This window comes from Octopus bimaculoides, chromosome 6 (assembly GCF_046866305.1).
Source record: "Octopus bimaculoides isolate indiv1 chromosome 6, ASM4686630v1, whole genome shotgun sequence".
In the NCBI taxonomy this organism is placed as follows: domain Eukaryota; kingdom Metazoa; phylum Mollusca; class Cephalopoda; order Octopoda; family Octopodidae; genus Octopus; species Octopus bimaculoides.
The window spans coordinates 17,549,067-17,571,269 of NC_142933.1; the positions used below are offsets into that span (position 1 = coordinate 17,549,067).

Sequence of the window (22,203 nt, forward strand, 5' to 3'; positions counted from 1 at the left end):
ACTGAGGATACAGAGGCAAGTGCTGTTGTCTTCCAGCAATTATATTGAAAGATGGCTGCATGTGGTAAGAATGATCCGAGTGAATGGTCCCCCTATAAGCATGAGATTGTGGACTGACTGAAGAAGGACGATATCGAGAGACATTTGTTCTACTCGTTTATGTTTCCCTGATTTTGAGGGGTCTCCACATGCAACCATAGAAAGTGTTCCTATTGTTATCGCTTTTGAATGTTCACACCCTTGTTTATGTAAGGCCACATTCTATTATTCTGTACCTTCCCCAATATTTTCATTATTATTATTACTATCATTATCATTATTATTATTATTATTATTATTATTATTATTATTATTATTATTATTATTATTATTATTATTATTATTATTATTATTATTATTATTATCATTATTATTATTGTTATTATCATTATTATTATTGATATCAGCGTGCAAGCAGAACAGTTAGCACGCCGGACAAAATGCTTAGCGGCATTTCGTCTGTCCTTACGTTCTCTCTTCAAATTCCACCGATATCAACTTTACCTTGCATACTTTCGGAGTAGATAAATTTCAGGCCTTTTACCTTTAATATATTTTTCAGAACATCTACACGTTCACAGAATTGCTATACATGTGCAATTGCATCATCCGTACCGAATCTTTGGATTATGTGCTTCACTCCGTTCAGGTCAACTATGTCCTTCTTCTTTTAGTGAAATAAAATACATGTTTAAGTACTGAGGTCGATGGATGCACATCTCACCGAAAATTGATGGTGTTGTGTCTAAATAACCGAAAGCTTATTTTCTACTTTTAATTCTATTTGTATTACTTTTGCTGTTGTTACATTCATTGACAGAACACACTGTTCTTATCGACACTGCTCCACCACCGGTATGATATGATATGTTCTCTCACTCTTGTATTTGAAGGAACAAATGCACATTGTAGAAATAAATTATTCCACTAGAATAATCTAGGGATAAAAAGAGATTGGGACCGAGAGACAGTGGGATAGGCTAGCAGTGTTATATACAAACACACAGATAGATAAATAGATAAATGGACGGAGAGATAGAGAGAGAGAGAGAGAGAGAGAGAGAGAGAGAGACATACATACATACATACATACGTACACACATACATACATACATACATACATACATATATAGATAGATAGATAGATAGATAGATAGAAAAACAGACACACAGTCATATGTATCGGTTTGTTATAAACAAGCAATAACACATTTGAGAGTTGAAAATTTGCATAATTTGAATTGTCTCAGCCTTAGTCTAACGAAAAACATAAGAAATATGAAGGAAGTGAACTTGTTTACTCCGGCCATCGAACTTGTATTTCATATGTGCTGCCACGTTTCGTTAACGAGTGTTCGACTGCACTGAATACAAAGAGGAATACTGTGTCTAAATAAACTCGCTTTCTTCACACGAACTCTACTCTCAAAGGTTTCATTAAATGCTCTGGTATTAAAAGCGATTATTTTATTTAAAACTTATACAGAAAATCGTGTATGTGTGTGCGTGCGTGCGTGCGTGAACTTATACTTACATCTATTTATGTAATTATGTTTGAATTCGAATGCAAGACTTACAATATATTTCGCTAGTTTCGGGCTGCGTGTAATGAGATAAAAAAAAAAATTGGTATCTGTGTTTCAAGGAATTAAGAATTAAATATATAAAATGTTAATGAAAGAAATATCCCCACAAGGTTATAAGCGATAAACAAAATTGTAAAGAACAGTGTCGATAAAAGATTTAATAGAATTATACAATCGTCAAAGATAGATATATTCTAAGCTGTTTAAGAATAGATGAACCATCGAAAAAAATAAACTAAAATATCCACACAAGACATCATGACAGTGAACTGGTTTGCATACACAGAAACGCACACGCATATACACAAATATACATATATATATATATATATATATATATATATATATATATATATATATATATATATATATATATATATATATATATACAAAGTTATGTAAAAACATATATATATCTATCTTAACTATATATTTGTATCCCTCTCATATACATATTTTGTGTTTAAATAAATATATTTGCATACACACATATATGCACATAAATATATACATAAATATATAAAGACATACATACATATATGAGTGTGTTTGTGTGTGTGAGAGAGATAGTGAGTGTGTGTGCATATACATGTTTAAACATATCTATCATTTTTGTTACTGCACCTCTCTCTCTCTCTCTCTCTCTCTCTCTCTCTCTCTCTCTCTCTTTCTCCCTCGCTTTCCCTCTCTCTCACACGGACACACATATACATATAAATACATATATATGTATGTATACGTATATATACATACATATATATATATACACGTATACATACGTACATACATACATACATACATACATACATACATACATACATGCATACATACCTACATACATACATACATACATACATACATACATACATACATACATACATAGTGTTCTTACATACACATATATCAGGATTGTTGCTTTGTACTCGGACTAAAACCACGCTGGTCAATATGACGGATTTATCCAGCTTAGGGGAATGACAATCTAGAAAACTCGGGCGAAGAGAGAGAAACATGCGTCGTTAGGAAAAAGAACTTTGTCACAAGACATTCGGAGATGTGAACAAAGAAATGACGTCAACACGATAGTCAATGTGATGCGTCACAATTAGGATTGCATAAGCATTATTTATTTCCATTGTATAATTACACCCTGGACTGATACTATTACACGTTAATAGAATAGTATTATCCCAATGTAGTTATATAGAGATTAGGTATTCTTATCTACTGCTATTTTCTATTGGAAAGCTGGATATACAGAGACAAAGCGCTTGAAATAGTATAGCAGTAACGGATAAGTATAAGATTCGTTTCCATTTTACTGCATTATTTTCACTGAGTAGTTTTATATATGTTATATACTATGAATATAATTATTTAAGATTTCATTCAAAGACCAATGTGATTCTCATGTTCGTATTGTAGAGATGGAGGAAGGGTTGACGATTAACACAAGTAATATATATATTCAACTACATGATGTATATGTATTAGAATATAATGTGCAAAGACTATAATAGGAATTGTTTATGGGGATAGTATATTATGGTAGTACAGAGGAAGGCATATAAGATAATATGTTGTATAAATAAGACAAAAATAGTGTAAGGTGAGTACTGAGAGATAATATATCGGCTGACGGGCAACGTCAACCAGAAAGGATTCTTGAATTATAGATATGAAATTTAATTCTAGATATCTTAGAATTTAACCACTACCGAAATCGGCTCACTACAAAAACGACTGTTTTCGCAATAAGATGGTCAGTTAGTGAATCTCATACGCATGTCCCATGAATGTCTTGGCTACGTACAACTACAGCCGACTCCCAAGATATATTTACAAAGGGGAGGTAAGTCTGTTGCTGCAATCAGCGTATTTTCAAGTGCGGTGTTCAACATCTGTATTTCATTCATTGCTAAGCAATACTATTGTGTGAATCTATGTGTTTATGCGTGTGCCAACGTTTCGGCTGATGTACCCTCCAAACTACTACTACTATTATTATTATAATTATAATTATTATTATTATTAGTATTATTATTATTATTATTATTATTATTATTATTATTATTATTATTATTATTATTTTTATCATCATTATTCAGGTTACTGCTTGGAATCGAACTCGGAATCTTGGGGTTAGTAGCCCGCGCTCTCGACCACTACACCATATGCCTGTGGGCATGTAGTGGTTAAGAGCGCTGGCTACTAACCCCAAGGTTCCGAGTTCAATTCAAGGCAGTAACCTGAGGCACTAACGAAGGCTCATAAGTGGAAATCCCCTGGTCTTGATAGAGTACCAAATTTCTGGCTCTCATCACTCTCGTCCGCACACAAAATGTTAGTAATACTATTTAATAGTATTATGAAAGACCCAGAAAGAACTCCCCATTGGATGGCAAATGGTATTACTTACCTCCTCCCGAAAAATAACGAAACCAAAGACCCAAAAATCTACCGGCCTATAACATGTTTGTCTGCTACCTATAAGATTTTGACATCTATTCTAGTGGAGAAAACATACGTTTATGGAAGAGAATAACCTCTTTCCCACTGAACAGAAAGGATGCAGACGAGGCTCATACGGATGCAAAGATCAGCTCTTAATTAATCGCATGATCCTTGAGAACTGCCATAACAAGCGCAGAAATCTCAGCTCTTCATGGATTGATTATAAAAAAAGCCTTTGACAGCATACCACATTCGTGGATTCTGAAATCGCTGGACATTTTCAAAATTTCTCCTGTGATTTCAGATTTTTTAAAGTATAATATGTCACTATGGAACACGAAGCTGCAATTATATCATTCTAATGGAGTATTGCACTCAAACAATATTAGCATAAACTGTGGCATTTTCCATGGTGACTCGCTTTCACCACTAATTTTCTGCATAGCACTAATACCACTCTCACGTGAACTGAATAGAACAAGGTATGGCTACAAAATTGACAAGAAGAAAATAAGCCATCTATTTTATATGGATGATTTAAAGCAATATGGCAAAGACGATGAAGAGCTTCAAGGACTACTACATACTGTGAAAGGATTCAGTGAAGATATCGGGATGGAGTTTGGCCTTGAAAAGTGTGCCAAAGCCACTTTTAAGAAAGGGAAACTAGTAAGGTCAAGTTCAATAGAATTAGATGTCGAAATAGTAAGAAAAGAACTTGAGCAGGAACAAACCTATAAATACCTAGGAATAAATGAAGGCTCTGGTATCCAGCATGCAAGCATGAAAGAGAAGGTTAGGAAGGAATGTTATAGAAGAGTTCGAGAAGTCTGAGCTGAATGCATACAATAAGGTGTTAGCCATAAATTCCTTAGCAGTCCCAGTTCTTCTTCATAGCTTCAATGTGCTTAACTGGAATACCAGTAAAAATAGTCAAAATTGATAGAAAAATCCGCAAGCTACTGACTTGTAATAAGACGCATCATCCAAAGGCAGACGTGGATCGTCTTTACCTTCCCAGAGCTCAGGGAGGTCGAGGCTTGATCCAGCTTGAACTTACGTACAAAACCACCACAATCGGACTGGCCAAATACTTTGAAACAACCAATGATTGGATGCTGAAACTTGTTGAAAAACATGAAAGACCGAAAAAAACTTCACTCTATTCTGAAAGAGAGCAAAAATTCGCTACCGAACATTTAGATACCCACCAGCTTGATCAGGTTGAAGGAAATGCGCCAACTGCTACTGCAAAGAAAATAAAATTAATTGCAAAGACAAAAGCACAAGAAAAATTAGCTAGCAGACAGGAACAGAAACCTCTGCAATGGCAAGTATGTGGCTCGTAGCAAACAAGCTGATGTCGACCAGAAACGCACGCATCAGTGGTTACGAAGTTCAGGGCTAAAAGCAGAGAGTGAAGGTTTCATATTGGCTGCTCAAGACCAACGTTTATTAACCCGGAACTACCAAGCCAATGTGATAAAAAATGGAGCTGACCCAAAATGCCGATTTTGTAACGATGTGATTGAAACTATATAAAGCAAGACATGACAGAGTCGGCCAGTATTTACACTGGACAATATGTCGGCATTATAAAATCAAAACCGCTGACAAATGGTATAAACACCATCCTGAAGCTGTGACTGAGGGAGAAAATGTGTCAATTCTCTGGGACTTCCCCGTACATACCGACAAAACTATAAAAGCTAATAAACCAGATATTATTATAAAAGATCAGACAAAGAAGACGTGTTTATTAATTGACATGAGTATTCCCTCTGATCATAATATAGCGGCGAAAGAATTTGACAAGATCAGTAAATATAAAGACTTGCTAATAGAAATTGAAAAAATGTGGCACTTCAAGGCGACTACCATACCAGTGATTATAGGATCTCTAGGAATGATAAAAAAAAGGTACTGAAACCTATTTGAAAATGATACCAGGCTTACCATCTCTACAGGAAGTGCAAAAATTCGTGCTAACTGGAACGACTCATATACTGAGAAGAGCATTATCGCTGTGAAATCAACATCCATTCATGATTTTTTTTTCTTGAATACATGTTTTACCTGTGAATTTGCGTGTGTAAACTGGGAATGCATACAACGAGTTTCTCTGCCCTAGGTGTACGGAAAACACTCGGCGAGAAATGAAAGAAAATTTGAAGAAAGAAGAAAAAAACAACAACAACAACATAATGATAATAATAATAATAATAATAATAATAATAATAATAATAATAACAACAGGAATGAGAAACCAGTTTCGAAATTTCCCGAAGATACCTGATGAAGGCTGGAGGGTATATCAGCCGAAACGTTGTGTTAATAACAAATAAGATGAGGACAAATCTCCATCAAATGTAAATAATGTAAATAATGTGATTTTAGGGATGTACTGACAGAAGAGCATTCTCACTATATATAGGAGATTGACCTTATTCATCTTTATTTATTATTTCGAAGTTGATAATGCGTCCTGGCCCCTCTCAATGTTTCTGGCTAAGTGTAATCCATCTAATAGTAAAAATTATATAAATCGGTCAGGAAAAACTTTTATGTATGTATATGTATGTTTTCTCATTGCTGCTCTATGTATGAGTATGTGTTTAAATATATGAGTAATTAAATTTAATTTGGAGCTGATTCAAAGATTAACAGATTTCTGTTGTCTTCTGTTGTTCATCCATCGAATTAACCAAACTTCGATTTTCCTTTTGAAAGCTTTCTATATGCCAATAAGTATTACGGAAGACTTGTGAATGCTACAGTAATTTACTTTTATTCTGTCTAACATATTTAAGTTTAAATGGAAGAGTTAGGTTACTTAACTTAACGAATCTGATGATTAATGTAACTGCGAGAATTGTTATAATTATATAAGACATATATCAATGAATAATTGAGAAGAATGACTTATTTCTGAAGGTTATATAATATCTGTAGGTCAATTAAGATCACAGATTTGCAATGATTAATCATTTACGGTGTCATTTTTATGTCATTTACTTTTTTTCCGTGTAAGAGTAGCAATGCCCACAGATATTTCAAGTACTGCTACCTTCGTGTAGTTGTCACGTTAGACGTAGGGACGTTTCCATCTTTTGCTATTTAAATGCAATTGAGAAGAAAACGTGAGTAGTGAGTGAATCTTCGGTAGTTACTCTTCCGCCTGGAAACATTAGGAGAGAAAGAATTTCATAAAGATTTTCGTTATTTATGATTAAAGTCATAAGGAAAATGAAGGTATGTAGCTTATACGTTTTACTTGATGTAGTGCAGCTCTAACAGTTTCATAGGAGAGTAAAGTTGCAGTAATTGGGCAATTGAAATATATGTAGAACAGAGATTTGGAACTGTACTTCTTTTTAAATTTAAAAGTACGTAAGTAGCACGGATGTGTTTTGGTTCGATAGAGCATTCTCGTGACCGAGCACATATGCATAGAGATATATACAATCACGCACATACAGAAACGTATGCGTACATGCGTACAGTCACACGTACATACAAGAATGCACGCACAAATATTTATACATAAATGGTGTGATCAATAAGTATCAGGATTGTTGCCATAGTAACGAAGCGAAAGCACGTACAGTAAAGCCGCTTGGCACAACCTGACCTTAAACTCGATTGGACATGCGCACTAAGATTTAACATTCTAGCTCACTTACGCTGTTTACAGCAGTGCTTGGAATGAAGGTATATAGCATGTTGTCGGCGTATTGACCACGACAGTGAAACTTCAGCAGAGAATTTGGATCAAATTTTGCAAAAACCTTGGTGATACCTACTCAAAGGCCTACGCAAAGTTTCCATTGCTCTCGGTACAATCAAGAAGATCTTCTGCAACAGAAAACCGAGTGTCTTTTCGATCAACCGAAAACAGTGTTGACACAAACCTGGCAGGTACACGTCCCATACCCAAATCTGCAGTGATAATGGACTGAAGTGAATTGTGACTCATCTGTACCTCTTCTGATAATCACGGATGGTAATTTGACAGTTTCTCCTCACAGGTACATGTTCGAGTTTTCTCCGAGGTCTGCTGGTTGTGGGCCTGGTCTCCCAGAACGTTCCTCAATGTCAACATATTTTCGGCTATCTTAGAAACGTCTGAATCACTCGTATACTTGTGTGCGGCTCATATACTCCTCTCCATACACTTTCTGCAACTTTGCGTAAACCTCTGAGCAGGTATCGTTATGACAACGTTCTGTGTCATGGTCAATGCGACGATCACACACTGCACCTCTTCCTTCGAAGCACTGCAGGGGAACTGAAATAGCACGTTAAAACTTAGCGCACATGCACAACAGAGTAAGGTCAGTCTTTGCTAAGTGGCTTTACACTGCTTGCCTTCGCTTCGTTTCTATGGCAACAGTCCCGTACGTACTTACTTCCCCGCTTATATACATACTCATTCACATAGGTCCGTATATTTATAGATATACACACAAACGCACACGTACACACATACATTCATACATGCATGTGCACATGCATACATATGTATGTACATAGATATTAAGATATGCATGCATAGATACGTAAAGGTATCCTTAAACATGTCCATCCATCTCCATTGGATCCATCCATCTGTTCATGCAAAGATTCAGACACACATACACACATACATAAATATTTAGGTATTGATTCGGAAACATCTTTTTATAACAAGATGAATTTCATGATGTATTTTCAATATCATTCCTGATTCTAAAATTTAGGTTATCTGCCTTGTCTGTAGAAGAAATCCATTCTGTTGACATTAAAACCCGCAAGATCATGACATCAACAGGAAACCCACAGAGAAATAGTTATTTGAACATCTTATGTACATAAGATGAGATTTAAAAAAAATAGAGGTCACAAAAAAGACAGTGGAGCCTCAACATGCAACCGTAGATATGGATTATGCCATGTCTGTATAAGGTATCACACATGTGTTAAGCAACTGCGTGAAATGTCATTAATATACTACCTCCATTTGGAAAACGACGTTGTCGCTAAAACAATATACAAATCCATTAGAAAGAGATTGTCCTGGAATAAATACACAGAACCCGTCTGATTTTGAATGCGTACGCAATCATCAACAAAAGGAATTTTGGTGGAATATTTCCATCTAATCATCTGTCAAGTGTAAACGTAACAGACCAGATATTGTTGTTTGGAACAGACAGAAAATGTACGTACGATTCAGTTGCCATGGTGATGCTAATATCTCTTTGAAAATCTTGGATAAAGTGTATAACTACGGACACATGCTTCGAAATTCAGCTTCTATGTCTTAATTATAATTTCTCTTTACACAAATAATATTTGGTGCATTTTGGTTGTGTGAATTGATGCCTGACAATCTGAGTAAGCTAGGGTTTTCAGAAAAAAAATACAACAAAAAAAACGCACATCATATGTACAATCTGCAAGGATTCTAAAAACATGTAAAACTTTTATCAGCTTTAAAATATGAATTTGTTTCCTATCAAGTCCAGCGACTGAGCTTTATGCAGTAATTAAATAATTGGAGTTAAAAAATCACAGTAAAGTCCGTTCGAACGGGCAGCCTTTTTAGTACAACTACTGCGTTGATCATTTAGAAATATTTTCGAACCAGCATTTTTGCTGGTTGCAAAATCGGTGACTGTACGTCGCTTGAAATTATATATATTGCGAGCAGAATCGAGCTCTGCCATCTCCACCACACTCGTGTTAGGCTTTTTTGGTTGTCGCTTATTTGTGTTCATGAGTTCAAATTTGTTATATATTTAATGTTTTATTGTCATTGTTGCACTTGTTGAAATTGAACTGTTGTTTGTTAACTGTTATTTTCACCCTTCGGAGCAGAAAAGTCTTAAATTCTGAAATACTGCTCTGAAAAATGACAACTGTCATTAGAACTGTGATTTTTACGCTTTGCAGGGTAACAATTATTTTTTATCAAAAATTATTTTTTGTCAAATTTTATTCCATTTCGAAGGAAATTTTTTTACTGTGAACATTTTTTTTCACGTCATGGATTACAATTTGTTTTCGAACGAAAATTCCCTGGAAATGGAAAAGGCTGAAAAAATGATAAAAATTTAATGCGAGTGCAAAAGGAAAAGCAACGTTTTTTCGGCCGTGGTGGGCAGCAACATCAGAGCAATAGAAATTACAATGGCAGAGTTTTTTAAATATAGGAATCCTTTCAACAAAACAAGTAATGATATAAAACTACTCCCTCTTCGATAGTTTTTTCAGAATATTGCGGCAAAAACAGTAGTGTGCAAAACGTACAGCATGAAAGAAAAGAGAACTACGACATGTAAAAGTGAGGCGATAGAAAAATGTTTGTCGCAAATCTAGAGCAGAATAATTTACGTCGGCCGTAGAAGAAAGCATGCCACGATCGAAGCTCAATTCACCGATGAATAAAAGGTAATGGGTTTATCTAAAATAACCTTAAAAAATGGAGAGATGATATTACTGTCGACGTACATGGGCAGACGAGCCGCTAAAATTAAAGTGGAAGAAATTCTGGCAGGTCTCGAGTTATATGGATAGCGCCGACCGCTACTTCTGACCTGGAAGAGAAAATGAGCAAATGCAAAAATAGGAAAGAGAGAACTAGGAAGGTCAGTCCTTCGAGATGGTCGTAGAAGCCAAAGCTGAAGTCCTTGAGGGACTGCCCGACAGAGTATTTATGAGGGGTTAAGCGTAAGGGTAAGTGTAGAAGGACCTAGGCCACGTTGCTTTGAATGCGGTAAAAAGGGTCATGTTCGTGCAGGCTGTAAAACAAAGGAGAACAAAGCTCCTTCACAACAAAACCACAAAACGTGAAAGAGACGGAAAAACAACCAGCAATACAAACAAAAGTTACAAAAGAACCCAAGGAAACAAGATAAAAAAAAACATAGTGGCAACGATACAAACCAGAGAAGGGTACGAAATGGAGTTTACCACAGTTAAATCCCAAAAAGAAAACAGGCCTCAGCGCCAGACTACCCACCCCATACAAAGAAAATATCCATATATATATATATATATATATATGTATACATATATATATATATATATATATATATATATATATATATATATATATATATATATATATATGTATGTATATATATATATATATTATATATATATATATATATATATATATATATATATATATATAAGGTAAAAAACACACACACGAAAATCGTCAAAACATAACAACCAGGAAAAGGACGATTGCACAACAACGGCACACAGGACAAAACAAGATACACGGATCATTCGCAGTCAAATGCTTCTTGAGCTGGAGTCTAGAATTTCCATGTAGTTTCGCCCAACTCTCTCTGATACTACTCGAAACCAGTTGGGCCAAGCATTAAGCCCCTAAGCAAGGCAAACGAATGTACATGTACAAGCACAATACTTTCGAATATGGGATGAAGGTAACATAAAAAATAGAATTATACATATTCATATAATATATACACGTATACATGCATATGTGTGTGTGAGAGCGATTCTATGTTTGTGTCTGTATTTGTGTCTGTGTGTGTGTATGTGTGTTTGTATCAATATGCATTCATATTAATATACACTGATACATTCAAACAGACATGCATACATGGATAACTTTTTCGTGTGGAATAAAATAGAATTCCACGTATGTCAAATACAAGAACATAGATGTTTATATGTACATTCTGTAAATGACGTAATCATAACCGAACGCTGCTGTGTATTGGCTATGAATAATAGTCTAATATTGGGGCATATAACCTCTCTGCGAACGAGAATATATATGCTGTAGGTAATAAACTTATAAGCATAAAGAGTATAAGTATTTTGAGAGTACCTTAACTTGTGAACCTTTCTTAATTCAACGAAAGGGGTGTGGAGTGGAGTGGAAGCGTTTGAGGAGGCCAGGATGACGCAAATGGGACTCAAGAGATGTTTGAGGAAAAATGTAAAGATCAAAAAGGTGAATGACAAGGACCTTTTTATGTGCACAGTCTGTGACAGACCATGGCTGTGACAGACCATGTCTGTCTTTGGCTGGCCTCAAATCTCACCTGCGAACCTATGGAAAACAAACTTCAAACAGCTATTCTGATTATATACCTGTGCACACGTTCGAATGTGGTGTGTCCCAGAGGGCTTGCAAATCTAATGGGGGTCTTAAAGGACATGTTAAGATCCACAATGAGCAGAACTTACCTGCAGATATTGGTAGTACAAATCAGAGGTGCAGTCTGTGTGGGTGTTTTTTTCAAAACATTGTTTGGTTTAAAAAGCCACATCAGACGGCATGAAAGGGCTAAGGTGTATGTATATGTATATATATATATATACATACATAAATTAAAGAAGACACGTATATACATCATATCCTAGTAGTTGTATTTGACATACGTTGAATTTTCTTTTATTCCACAGGAAAAAGTCATGCAAGTATGCATATATATATATATATATATATATATATATATATATATATATATATATATATATCTGTTGGTGATGTAATATGTATTTATACGTCTTATATATACAGCTATATATATATATATATATATATATATATATATATATATATATATATATATATATATATATATATGTATGTATGTATGTATGCATGTACGTATATGTATATATATATATATATATATATATATATATATATATATATATATATATATATATATATATATGTATATACAGATGCATAGATGGATGCATGAAACAAATACGTAATAACACAGAGAATTTAGGAGTGCTACTTAAAAACCATTATTAGTTTTGGAATGATGACAACCGTCTGGCAGAGATTCACTGTTTGGCAAGATTAACTTTAACAGTCAACACTGCCGCTAAGGTAGTTAAATGAACTACGCCAAGCTCTTCCGTATTTGATGAATTAGTAACGTTGTCTATATGCAGACCCATAAATATGTCATTAACTCGAAATGATGATTATCCAGCGGTAGAATCACCGAATGATAGTATTAGACTAAATTGAAATGGAGCAATAAATATATTCTGGGAATTAGTTACACACACACACACACACACACACACACACACACACACACACACACACACATATATATATATATATATATATATATATATATATATATATATATAAATTTATACATATGTGTATATGTGTATATATGTATCTATATATATATATATGTATGTACGTGTATATGTATGCATGTATGTGTGTATGCATTAACTATCTAAAGTTGAGTTTCACAATTAAGAAATGAATGAATGAATGAATTGTGTGTATGCTTGTCTTCCTGTAAGTAAAGAATTGATTCAAAGCCCATTATAGGATTGCAGATGAAAAAACAATATCACGTTTAGAAGTGTGAAAATTCTTATATATTTTGGTGTTTCCGCTAGCAGATTTTATTTATGTGCAAATTTCTTTGTCGGTTTCTTTTTCTGAAAATGCTATCTACCTTAACTTGTCTCTTATGTGTGGAGGTGGTGTGTGCGTGCATGTGTATGTGTGTGCGTGTGTGTGTGCGCGCGCGCGTACTTGCGTGTATGCGTGCATGTGTATACACGCCATGTTTTCTGTCTAACCAGAGGCGCGCGCACAACAACACACACATATCTGTGCATGGCGGCGAGCTGGCAGAAACGTTAGCACGCCGGGCGAAATGCTTAGCGGTATTTCGTCTGCCGTTACGTTCTGAGTTCAAATTCCGCCGAGGTCGACTTTGCCTTTCATCCTTTCGGGGTCGATAAATTAAGTACCAGTTACGCACTGGGGTCGATATAATCGACTTAATCCGTTCGTCTGTTCTTGTTTGTTCCCTCTATGTTTAGCTCCTTGTGGGCAATAACGAAATAGGTATTTCGTCTGCCGCCACGTTCTGAGTTCAAATTCCGCCGAGGTCGACTTTGCCTTTCATCCTTTCGGGGTCGATTAAATAAGTACCGGTGCGTAACTGGGGTCGATATAATTGACTTAATCCGTTTGTGTGTCCTTGTTTATCCCCTCTGTGTGTAGCCTCTTGTGGGTAGTAAAGAAATAACACATATCTGTGTATTTATTTATATTTATATAGTTTCCCAAAGATTTCATAATTTTCTTTAAGGCGTCATATGCTATACTCTGCTCATTTGTCGTTATTTCTTCCTGCACAGATTACTTTCTTATTCTTTAGCTCTGATGCTTAAAACCGACTATCTTCAAGTATAGAATTTAGTAAATCATATCTTTTCAGGAATCTACTTTCAAACATTGGTCATACAGATTATATTCCAAAACACCTAGACGAAGGTTTCGAAAATTAGTTCAACTCTCTGAATTAATTTCAAATAGATTATATTATAATCTGCCTTTCAACATTACACTGGAATAATGCAAGAGATCGTCTTCATATTCTCCAAAGAACCGCAAGCATCATATTATGTAATTATCCCCGTTTACCTTCAGACAATCTTCTACAATATATACTTTTTGTTGTACAAACCGCAATGCAATGAGGATTTAATTAACCCTTGCAAACCAGTAAATCACTCGGAGTAATATCGCCTCGCGTTCTCACAGACTAGGTTACGAACCTTGAAGTCAAGTCTTTGTTATAGTATGTATGGGGTTAGTTAATATTCGAAAATTAGCAGCAAAATCATTCCTATTTAATTTAGTTCTTTGTCCGTCTCTACAGAGAGTATTCAGTTGTTTATCCAGTTGAATTCCTACTCATAAAATTAATGCTTAATCAGCTGTACGTCCCATAGTTACGTTTGTGGGTCACGCTGAACCTGCCCCCAAAAATATGACAGTGCTGGACCATTGAATTACTGGTATAATTCAGAGAGAGTAAGTTAGTGGGAAAGGGATAGAACTCCAAAATTGAACTTGTTATGTATTTATCATCCTCAAAATCTGCCTTCAGCTCTATGTAATCTCAAGACGTAGAAAGCAGACTTAATTGTACAAGACATTGTGTCCGACTCACTGGCAGTATTCTGAAAAATTTTCAGACTTTTCCCACATATCTTGCAGTCTAAGAAATGCTTTCTGAATATAAGATTCGGATCGATCACTACTTCAGGATCGTTTGATTTAGATATGCAAGACCAAAGCAGACCTGCCTGTGAAAACGACAACTACCCAATATTATCCCTCGAGAAATAAGTTAGCAATTACTTTCAGAATCATATGTCAATATTACACAGAGAATTCAATATCATCGTGATCTTATCGTAGCTACGGAAAGTTGACCGTTTTTCAGGTTGCTTTATTACTCTATCGACTCGCCTTAGCTCCAAAAGTATTCTGGTCACCTATTTAATCAATTGGTTTCTATGAATAATAAAATCCAATTCGAAGCTATTTGCACAAAGGATCGATGCTGATAATTTAATTCTTCGGTTGGTTTCGGTTGGTTTGTAATTTTCGAAATATCACTAAACATTAGTTAATGAATAATAGTTTCCAAATTTCCCTGTAGCATCTTGAAGACGATGAGCCTTTTGTCGAATGAATATATAACAGTTCATTGCAGCTACCAACGTAGTGTATTACAGATATCAAGGCAATGTATTACGGATAACAGCACTAAGCATTCAAATCAATGTTTGCTTAAAGCCGAGGTAGAATTTGTAATTAAAATGGAAATTATGACTGCAGTGTAAAATTTGATAGACACAAATGTTGATAACTTTTTGCAATCGTTAAAATGCCTCATATTTTAGGAAAGAGAAAATTACTGTTAGGGACGTTCATCTTTCTTCCAGAAACATCAAAGCCGTAAGGAATCTGAAATAGTTATTAAGCTTAACAATGCATTTTTCATGCTGGAATTTTAACTACTGATACACCGCTGCCTCAGTTTCAAATAAATATAAAGTGTCTTTCACAAAGTCATTCAGGCTTGGTTTAGATTAGGATGTTGTGACATCCGGAAAGTGTTATAGACAGCATTAGCCGCAATATAGTTTCATATATAGAGTGAAACTGCATAGTAGTTTTGATTTTCTGGAGGTTTCAACGCTTACTCTATGGCTCTCGTGTTAACAAATGTTTATACAAATTGTTTGCTGTAATTGTTCAGTCTCTGACAGTTGTATTCAACATCGTACCGCATTAGAATAATCTAATATTTATAGATTTAGTAATGTAAACCATTACTGCTTAAATTTACATCAACTTGTAAGTTTTCCATACACTCTGCATTGTCAGTTTATTTATGAGAAACCTTATGTAAAATCAAAATATATATATATATATATATATATATATATATATATATATATATATATATATATATATATATATATACATATAATGATAATAATAATAATAATAATAATAATAATAATAATAATAATAATAATAATAATAATAATAATAATAATAATAATAATAATAATAATAATAGGGATAAAAATCCAGAATTACAGGATCTTTATATTATATATATATATATATATATATATATATATATATATATATATATATATATATATATATATATTCTGTATAATGTTCCTACGGACGTCACTTTGTTTCATGATCAAAGGATTAAATTCTCTCCAAAGGGCTATGTTTATAACAAAATATAATTTAATTCTTCCATGTATTAACTTATTGCAAATATCATTACTCCATTGTATCTAAGAGTAAAAATCACGTTATAAATATATACATCAATTAATTCAATAAATATTTCAAATCGCTAATTGCTCCCCTGTGGTATTATCACAAATATTTAATCTCAAACTCAACTTTTACGCACCAAGTAATACTTATATTCTACGTAAAATTCCACATAAAAATCATTTATAAATCTTTGATTTTATCATCAATATACAAAGAACACGAATAAATCATAATTGCTTTCATTAACAGACCAGGAATGAAATTGGAAGATAACATCTTAACGAAATATAATATATAAACGAATGAACCTCATTCTTCCAATTTGGAATTCTAAATAAAATTATGGGGCCCGTAGCTTGTGTATTTAATGGAGACTTCTACAGTTATATAAATCAAATTACTGTTAAGTAGACGCATGTTTATTATCCAGTATGAATCTAAAGCATTCTGCAGCAAAATATGTAACATATTTAAGGAAATCTATCAGTAATCAAATAGATTCTTATAATAAGAATACGTACGTTATTCTTCATTTCAATACGTGAGTAAGCAGGGAGATGCAGTAATTAAGGGTACCGATGAGTAAAGTCAAATTTATTTAAGTATAAGTGAAATACCAACATTTGTGATTTATGCATATGTGTATACTTCCCAGTGAAAGTACGTATACACACACACACACACACACACACACACACACACACACATATATATATATATGTATATATATATATATATATATATATATATATATATATATATGGAAATGCACACGTGTACACACACATAGACACGTACACTCATTCACACATAGTCACTCACAGATTTACTTGTATGCCAACTTTTCTAGAGAAACAATTCAATATTAAACAGGACGGTTACTCATTAACATTGTAGTAGAGTGAATGTTCTTATATGTATGCACGCATACACACAAACGCATACACACAGGTATGTATGTATGGGTGGATGGATGGACGGATGCATGCATGCATGTATGTATATGTATATATGTGTGCATAGATAGATAGATAGATAGATAGATAGATAGATAGATAGATAGATAGATACATGTATATTTCTAGATATGTGTATACATGTATGTATGTATGTGTGTGTATATATGTATGTAACACAAGTGGAGAATCTGTAATGTGTAACAGTATACTGACAAGTAATTATATCTAGAAGTATGCATACAAGCTCGCATAATCCATGTATGTATATGTACCTGACTGTACCTGCAATTTCTATACATATAGAGACGTGTGTGGAGGGTGCTAGTATAGTTGCCGTCAAAGCGATGTTGAGACTTCTTCGTTCTTACTATATGCTTACTACCTCATTCTTACTATCGCCGTAAAAGATGTGTCAGATTTCTACATCAGATCACTTTACGGTCAGGTACATCCGTAATTCAAAATTAGAATTGACAAATATTACGAATTTGTCAATAATGACAACCACTCCTTATGCATTCATAGAAAATTGATTTTTAACATAGCAGGGGATGAGCAAATCTTACAAATAAATTAATGTACTACAGTTTGGGTGTTTGAATAGTATAGGGATAAACAACACGCGTTCATCTCCCTAATTCTAACTATTTACGAGCAACAACATCGACATTTGTAGAGGTTTGAAGAGCACCAGTGAAAACACTGTGGTACAGAAAACCTGCGGTTGTCGGCCATTAATTTGTAATCAACAGTAGTCAATTCGATCTTCCCGCTTATAGACTACAATTCTATGCAATATCCCAATGCTTTATGATTTAAAGTCTTCTTATTTGAGACATCGTGAAACTTTTTATTTGATACACATTTGGAGGCGTAATGGCCCAGTGGTTAGGGCAGCGGACTCGCGGTCATAGAATCGCGGTTTCGATTCCCAGACCGGGCATTGTGAGTGTTTATTGAGCGCAAACACTTACAGCTCCACAAGGCTCCGGCAGGGGATGGTGGCGAACCCTGCTGTACTCTTTCACCACAACTTTCTCTCACTCGTTCTTCTTGTTTCTATTGTACCTGTATTTCAAAGGACCAAGAACTACGTTAAGGGTACACGTGTCTGCAGAGTGCTCAGCCACTTGCACGTTAATTTCACGAGCAGGCTGTTCCGTTGATCGGATCAACTGGAACCCTCAACGTCGTAAGCGACGAAGTGCCAACAACAAACAATACACATTTACACACACACGCACACACACATACACACACACACAAACACATATACATATACACAATCACACATACACACACATGCATACATCGCATTAATACTTACCTGTATATATAAAATTTGTGTTTGTGATACTTCACCAAAGAGTTACTGCTTTAAAAGCCTGAGACACTCAAGATTGATATGAGCAACCTGACGCATACATGTGTATGTTTGTGTATGTGTGTCTGTGTGCATGAGTGTGCGTCTGTGTAGTTTATGTGCAGGACCACCCATTCTATACACGATAAGACAACGGCGTTTGAGATCCCTACGCAGAAATTCTTTCTCTCAAGTTACACGATTTGTAAAGTCGAAAGAATAATGAATTTCACAAGTTTAAATCAAAACAGACGAATTGTGCTATAAATTTCTCTGTTATGATACAGCATGGGCGATCTAGCTGTAAACAACAGCTACAACAAAACACTGATTTCTAATACATATAACCATTGGATGATAGATTTAAAGAAAGAAACACTGAGTCAGTCATTTATTTCTATATATGTCTTAGAAGTCATATTAAATGGCGGATCATAAACTATTTAAACAAGTTATAATTAATATCGATGGAAATAATGGGATAAATACAATTTTAATAAAATGTTGCGCCAAGTTTTTGAAATATCTAGATTTATGTCATAACATCAATTAATCTTATGAAGTGTGTAAGTAGAAAATAGAATCAAATATAACTAAAAGGAAATGAATGTAAAATCATTGTTAATACCCTTGATAGAGTGATAACAAATATAGTAAAGAATATTTACGAGCTTACATTAAACTCTCCGTTATAGTTTGTATATATTTTCCAGTCTTTTGTTTTTGTAATCTTAATGCATTGTACACAAAGTAACCCTTATATATTTACTTCTGTATATTACATAAGTATCAGAATCCATCAATAAAAAAATCTTGCATAATGAAAAAAAGAAAACCAGGGAAGTATATGTATGGAAATATATATATGTATGTATGTGTATATAAATATATATATATATATATATATATATATATATATATATATATATATATATATATATATATATATATATATATATACAAATATGTAAGCACACACACACACTTATGTACACGAATGTATATATGTATAAACAATTATAAATCTATGACTATATAAACATGCGTATGTATATTTATATATTTATACGTATATATTTATGCATGTGTTTATATATATATATAAATATATATATATATATATATATATATATATATATATATATATATATATATATATATATATATATATATATATATATATATATATATATATATATAGATATATATATATATATATATATATATATATATATATATATATATATATATATATATATATATATATATATACATATATATATATATATATATATATATATATATATATATATATATATATATATATATATATTACTTCCCATTTTCATTTCTGTTTATGTTTTTTTTCCTCTCTTTTCTTTCGCAGATAAGAGCTGAAAATAAAATGGAAAGTATATAAATCGTGAAAAACCATATCACAAAAAATTATTTATTGCAAAGCAAACAAAAATAAAGCGATATCAAAGGATGAAAAGAAGAAAAAAAAGAGACATGCGAATTGTCGCCAAAGGATATGTAAAGAAAATGGTAATAAATAAGAATGTTTCAGAGTTACTTACAATAAGAAGTCGAAAAGCGATAAATACTGAATATATAAAAAAAATTAACGTTGTGTTGAAATGGATTTATAAATATTTCGGAGCGATGTATATTTTTCATATATTTATATTATTTTCAATATAGACTTTTTTTCTTACAAACATCACCGCTTCCATAGAATAATCTGATGCAAAATCGACAAAACTCAGAATACATTAATTGTAGATATATCTACAGATACGAGAAAGTATATTGGTAAAGATAGATTAGCGTTTTTTGGCTTCGTTAAACGATCCTTCATAGATTCAAAACTATTCAAATATATATATATATATATATATAAATGCGCGTGATTCAGTGTGAGAGTATCCGTCTTTGTTTGTATCTGTATGTCTTGAGGCATACAGGTTTACAAGCATAAACTGCAGAAAAGTAGTCGACAAGGTATCATTCCATTCGGTATTCTATATAAGTCGTATTTATAAATAAACACTTGTTATAAATCTTAGTAATATATCAACTGCTTCTTTTTTGTAGTTATTTACGTGTGCATGCACATAAACATAAATATACGCATGCATTTGTGTGCATATATATACATACATAAAGATACACACATATATAGAGAGAGAAATTTATAGAGAGAGAAAGAGTGAGGGAGAGAACTGAATAGATAGACATATGTATAAATAAGTAGATAGATAGATAGATAGATAGATAGATAGATAGATAGATAGATACATTTCTTTTATTAGCCACACAGGGCTCAACGAAGATGGGACAAATACAATGTAGAGCTTTTCTTTTTGGGAGGGGGAAGGAAGGAAAAAAAAGTGGTGGTGTCGATCAAAAGGGATCGTAGGAAGTGAAAAAGGGGGAGTACGATCAAAAGGGATCGAAAAAAAAAATAGATAGATAGATAGGTAGATAGATAGATAGATAGATAGATAGATAGATAGATAGATAGATAGATAGATAATGGTTTGCCTAGTTTAGGTATCATTCCTCGAAATAGAGTAATAACAAAATTACATGAATTGCTCAGAGAAAATCGTCTGCTGATTAACCGAAAAACATTGTAAAATTTTGTCGAGAAAGAGAAGAAAATAATAATGGTGTATATATACATGTATATGCACATACATAAATGTACATGCCTAAACGTGCATATATATTTTGATATATATATATATGTGGGTGTGTGTATGTGTGTGTATGTGTGTGTGTGTGTGTGTGTGTGTGTGTGTGTGCATACGTTTCTATATATGTATATCTATACGTATATATGTACACACACACACACACACACATATATATATATATATATATATATATATATATATATATATATATATATATATATAGTGTAGTATATTGCCACTTAAGTGTGGCTGACCCCTAGGGGTAGATGTTACTGTTGCTTTTAGCCCCAGGAGGACATCTCCTCCAGCTGGCTTATCGACACACGACTGTGTCCTGTTTGCCAAGGGAAGTTATCCCTCTCACCAACATCTGCAGCACGAACGGATCCGGATTTCAGGGTTAGTGAGAGGGATAACTTCCCTTGGCAAACAGGACACAGTCGTGTGTCGATAAGCCAGCTGGAGGAGATGT

General features: G+C 33.5%; 1 long non-coding RNA gene across 2 annotated transcripts in view; it reads left to right on the forward strand.

The window, feature by feature from the left end:
* Positions 1-2,746: 2,746 nt before the first annotated feature.
* LOC128248052 (uncharacterized) overlaps positions 2,747-22,203 on the forward strand; it is a 39,692-nt gene continuing 20,235 nt past the window's right edge. The window contains exons 1-2 of one of the 2 annotated variants that reach the window (XR_016242108.1): positions 2,747-3,477; positions 20,417-20,577. This is a non-coding gene — a long non-coding RNA (uncharacterized LOC128248052). Of the gene's footprint in view, positions 3,478-20,416; positions 21,106-22,203 lie in introns of those variants that run through there. The other variant, XR_008264323.2, reaches the window with a different exon arrangement.